Source organism: Astyanax mexicanus, chromosome 9, assembly GCF_023375975.1.
Source record: "Astyanax mexicanus isolate ESR-SI-001 chromosome 9, AstMex3_surface, whole genome shotgun sequence".
NCBI classification, from domain to species: domain Eukaryota; kingdom Metazoa; phylum Chordata; class Actinopteri; order Characiformes; family Acestrorhamphidae; genus Astyanax; species Astyanax mexicanus.
The window spans coordinates 44,277,518-44,283,517 of NC_064416.1; positions in this window are offsets into that span (position 1 = coordinate 44,277,518).

Here is a 6,000-nt window from a genome sequence, read left to right on the forward strand (position 1 = left end):
CCAATATGCCAATGTGGCCCTCGGCAAAAATGAGTTTGAGACCCCTGATCTAAGGTATCCTGGGGGAAATGTCTACACACTGAGGGTGAGTGTCAGAATCTAGAGGAAACATCCAGTATGCAACCAGATGGTGCCAGAAACCAGTGGAAATCTCTGTTTAAATGTATATGTGGCCACAAATGTTCACCAAACTCAAAATTGTGAGTTAATAGTGTACAGATCAAACAAGGAAACAAGTGCTGCGGATTGAAAAGTCAAAAATGAATTGTTTGGCCACAATTAGAAAATGTACATTTGGAGAAATAAGAAATGAGATTTTAAAAAAAAAACTAATACTTTGCCAACTGTGAAACATGGTGGTGGTTCTTTCATTCTTCAGGGTTGTGTTGCAGCTAGTGACATTTAGGTAATACTGTATGCAGACTTCAGACTATCTGATAAAAAAGTCTAAAGCTGGAAAGAGGATGTGTTCAACAACAGTGTAATGATCAAGAGCATCTTAAAATCACCATGGACTGTGTGAACACACACATTGTCTCCTGTGTAAATAACTGTCCAATAAAAAAACAAGCATCTCCATTTTTTACATTTTTTGTTTTACAGCTTAATTTGAACACAAACTGTCCCCGACACTGTGTCAACATTTTATCATGAATGGACCAAAAGAAATTCTCCAAAATGCCTGAAATAAACTCTAAAGGAACCATGCATGCAATAATAATATTGTAAAAAGTAATGTATTAGCATGTATGCATGAGATAATGCATGTTGTAACAAGTGATGTAAAAGCATGCATGCCTGTGATAATGCATACTGTAACAAGTGATGTAAAAGCAAGCATGCATGTGATAATGCATACTGTAAAAAAGTGAAATAAAGGAAGCATGCATGCATGTGATAATGCATATTGTAACAAGTGATGTAAAAGCATGCATGCATGCATGCATGTGATAATGCATGTTGTAACAAGTGATGTAAAAGCATGCATGCATGTGATAATGCATACTGAACAAGTGAAATAAAGAGAGCATGCATGCATGTGAAAATGCATATTGTAAAAAGTAATATAAAAGCATGCATGCGATAATGCATATCGTAAAAAGTAATGTAAAAGCATGCATGCATGTGATAATGCATACTGTAAAAAGTAATATAAAAGCATGCATGCGATAATGCATATTGTAAAAAGTAATGTAAAAGCATGCATGCATGTGATAATGCATATTGTAAAACGTAATGTAAAAGCATGCATGCATGTGATAATGCATATTGTAACAAGTAATGTAAAAGCATGTGTGCATGTAATAATGCATATTTTAAAAAGTAATGTAAAAGCATGCATGCATGTGATAATGCATTTTGTAACACGTGATATAAAGGAAGTATTCATGCATGTGATAATGCATATTGTAAAAAGTAATGTAAAAGCAAGCATGCATGTGGTAATGCATATTATAACAAACAATGTGAAAGCATGCATGCATGTTATAATGCATATTGAAACAAGTAATGTAAAAGCATGCATGAATGCATGCCTGTGATAATGCATATTGTAGCAAGTAATGTAAAAATATGCATGCATGTGATAATGCATACTGTAACAAGTGATGTAAAAGCATGCATGCATGTGGCTTTCCCTGTTGCAAAATGAGTGTGTGTGCATGTGTGTGAGTGTATGTGTGTGCTTGTTGGCTTGTTGATCCTTACCTTCTGTTTGGGTTCATATCTGGCCCTGAGAGGCACCGAGACGATGATATGGAGCGAGAGAGAGTGAGAAGCTGGGAATAACTCTGACCCAAACAAAGCCTCAGCAAGGTGAAGCCTTCTGCCAAGTCACGCAAAGTTAGTCTTAGCAGATAATTTGTAACATGTTTCATATGTAAACACATTTTCACTCAAGGCTGCGTGGCCAGAACTGAAGGGGGTGGGGGGTCCGATCCGAGAAAACTGTGTGAAATAAAACAGAATTGCAGCTCTGCAAACACCGCCACTACTTAACACTTCTTACACACATGTGCACCTATTTACACTGTAAAATGTTTCTTATTTAGTTAACAGCAAAAACATTGCTAATAAAGGATCATGAAATTAAAGCATAGTACTGTATTTAAAACAATATAAACTTTAAATCCTTTAATTTACCAATAAAATCGTAAAGTTTCTCCAACACTAAGGCTGGGTGCAGAAGCATTAGTATTAGCCGCTAACTTCGGTAAGTGCTAGCTCTTTTGCCATTTAGAGGAAAGTATACAGTTGCAAGAAAAAGTATGTGAACTCTTTGGGATTACTTGGATTTCTGCATAAATTGGTCATTAAATGTGTTCTGATCTTCATCTAGGTCACAACAATAGACAAACACAGTCTGCTTAAACCAATACCACACAAAAAAAGATATGTTTGAAACATGGTGGAGGGGGCATCAAGGATTGAGTTTGCTTTGCTGCCTCAGGGCTTGGATGGATTGCAGTCATCAACGGAAAAATGAATTCCCAAGGAAAACTTTAGACCATCTGTTCACCAACTGAAGCTCAACAGAGGATGGATGATGCAACCGAACATCGACCCAAAACATAGAAGTAAATCAACAACCGAACATAAGCCTTCTGGAGAGTCCTGACCTCCTGAACCCAATTGGAGATGCTGTGGCATCATGACCTCAAGAGAGAGATTCACACCAGATATCCCAAGAATATTATAGCTGAACTGAAACAGTTTAGTGAAGAGGAATGAGCCAGAATTCCTCCTGACTGTTGTTCAGGTCTGATCTGCAGCTACAGGAAACGATTGGTTGAGGTTTTTGCTGCTAAAGGAGAACAACCAGTTATTAAATCCAAAGATTCATATACTTTTCCCTCCTCACTGTGAATGTTAACATTTTGTGTTCAATAAAATCATGCAAACATATATTTTTGTGTGGTTTTAGTTTAAGCAGACTGTGTTTGTCTATTGTTGTGACTTAGATGAAGATCAGAACACATTTAATTATTAATTTATGCAGAAATCCAAGTAATTCCAAAGGATTTACATACTTTTTCTTGCAACTGTATTGCACAGTAGACTAGTAGTGTGTTTGGCATGATAAAAAAGCTAAGTATGCTAATAATAAAACTAGCTAATAATGCTCTTAGATACAGTAACTCTCAGGGTTCCTTAGTGTAGCGTTGTTGGGCAGCATTTACATCCTGCTAGTGCTGTGGTTAGCAGCTAATGCTAATGATGCGGCACCCAGCCTTAGTCCTGGAGAAATTTTACTGAAAACTCACCCTTAGAAAAAATATTGGAAATCTAAGCTTAGTGTAAATAAATGGAAGCTCATTACTCACCCAAATAAACAGTTTTCAGTAGAGAAATCTGTGTAGTTTAACATCCAGCACTCGTTTGACTTTGAAAGAAAATGTTTTTATCCTTTCTTGAACAGTTTATAGGTGGTAGACTCTAACCATTTCTTTACCAGATTCAATGATGCTAGACTCCATCTGTTGCTTTACCATTTTGAAGGATGGTAGACAGCATTTATTTTTTTATCCATTTCTTTTCTGTTTTAAAGGGAAATTTACTTTCTGTTTTTTTCTGTTTTAAAGAAGGATAGGCTTTCAGTTTTTAGGGGTAACACTTTACCATAAGGGTACATTAATTAACATTACTTCCTAGACAATGTCTCAACTAATCATTAACTGACACTAGTTAAGACCGTTTTAAGACAAATGTCTTAACTATTGTCCTAATTCATTATTATTTACAATATTCCTACACATTAAAATGTTACACTGTTTAATAATGTCTCAGTTGAGATATTACATAGCCATTTAACAAATGTTTATTTCTGTTGCAAGTACTGTTAATTAATGCACCTTTATTGTAAAGCATCACCTTTTTTTGTTTTAAAGAAGGATAGACTCTATGCATTTCTGTATCTGTTTCTTTAATGTTTTAAACGATGGTAGGCTTCATCCCTTTCTTTTCTGTTTTAAACGACGATAGAGTATTAATTTCTCCACTGGTTTAAAAGATTAGGTAGGTTTCCTTTCCTTATCTTTTAAACCAGTGGAGAAATTAATACTCTACCGTCATTTAAAACAGAAAAGAAAGGGATGAAGCCTACCATCGTTTAAACCATTAAAGTTTCAGTTTACAGCAGTTCAGCCCAATTCATTTAGCCATCAACAGTTTAACCAAGCTTATAGGAAGATTGGCAGTTTAGCCCCACCCACCTAGATGTTAGTGAACATTATTATCTGCCTACAGCTGATTGGTCCTGCCTATTTCTCCCACAGCAAGTTAATGTAAAAAGAGTTTATTTCAAGTCATTTTGAAAAGTTTCTATTGGTCCGTTCATCAAGAATTTGTCAATTCAAATTATGTAGTAAACTAAAAATCGACAAAAATGGAGATGAGGGTTTTTCAGGAAAAGCAATGATATAGTCCCTTTAATCTTCGTCTTAGTCAGCCTACAGTTTGTCATGTGTATCAAAACTCTGGCCATTATCATTGTGTCTAAACTCAATTCAATGTCTCCCTCTCTCTGTCTCTCTTTCCCTGTCTCTCTCTCTCTCTGTCTCTTTTGCTATCTTCTACCATTTCCCCACTCTCTCTTTCTCTCTCTGAGCTCATGTTGTTTATTTGTTTGCGTGGCCTGTGGTCGAGAGGCTCCACCACATAGCATGCGGAGGGTACATTTCAGCCCAAAGTACAAAGTGGAGGCCACGGGGTACACTGGCAGAGTTACCTGGTACCAGCGAGCGTCATGTTTCAGGGAACTGGTGTTTGGGTTTGATTTGAATGAATCTGGATTAAAAAAAAAAACCCAAACAAATATTTAAGACAAACATGAAACCCAAAAAAATGCTCTGAGAATTCAGAACTAAACAAAAGACATTCCAGCGTGAGACTCTGAGGCCAGAGAGCTGATTTGTGTTGTGTTTTGCTCTCCTGGAATGCCAAACTTCTGCCTATTTTCCGCTATTTTCCGATAAAGTTCGCTGGGTAGAAATGTAGAGCGCTTATCGGCAGAGGTGAGCAATAACTCAGTTCCTCAGATGGGTTTACGAGTGTTTTTAACAGTGAACACTTTCACTTTTCCACCAGTCTATCACAGAGAAGAGAGGAGTATCTACACTCTCAGAAATAAAGGTGCAGGATGGAACAAATTCTGTACTTTAAAGAACAAAACTGTACTTAGAAAGTTTCATGTTTGACCTGGCATACTATTGCTTTGTACCTGTGTACTTACAAAGCTTTTATTAATACTTCAGTTTTTTACGTTATATCACGAGCCTTTAGAATTTATAGGCAAAATCAAAAGTTGAGTAAAGTGTAATAGACGCATATAAGATGTGATGGTGTGTAATGTCTAATTGTGTTTAACTAACTGTAAACAATATCTCCAATTTTATTAAGTATTAACAATAGTTAATAGTTGCATAATGGGCATGTCCCTCTATATGGCATCACAGCAATGTTGAAAAGTCGAGGGCGCAAAAATACCAGGTGTTTTAGCATTTTGCCTGTATAAATAAACTTCTCGTGAGCACAAATGTGAAACTAGAGAGCATAAAAAACTGAATTGTGTGCCCGCTGAAGAAAATGCTGCTCTCAAGCTTAATTTTTCTCCTCTCGGTTGCTTTTTTCCCCTCGTGCGCTGTGTGAATTACCTGCAACAGCAGTTTGTGCTCGACTGAGTTTTTGGCGCTTAAGTTTTGAAAGGGGTGGTTTTGACAGTCTGGGGATGAGGCCGGGGTCGCCTTCCTTAGCGAATGCTATTTGCTGATATCTCCAGGGTTCGTATTGGAACGCCTACCTCCATGAGCCGGAGGAGGGCGGGGACAGAAGGACGGCAGGAGAGTTAGCTAGCTGACTATGCTAACATCCAAACAACCCGCTCCGGGCACTGAACCCGGGCAGACGAGTCGCTCCTGCGCCGGAGAGCGGGTTGTTTGGATGTTAGCATAGCCAGCTAGCTAACTCTCCTGCCGTCTCCCTTTTCCCACCCTCCTCCGGCTG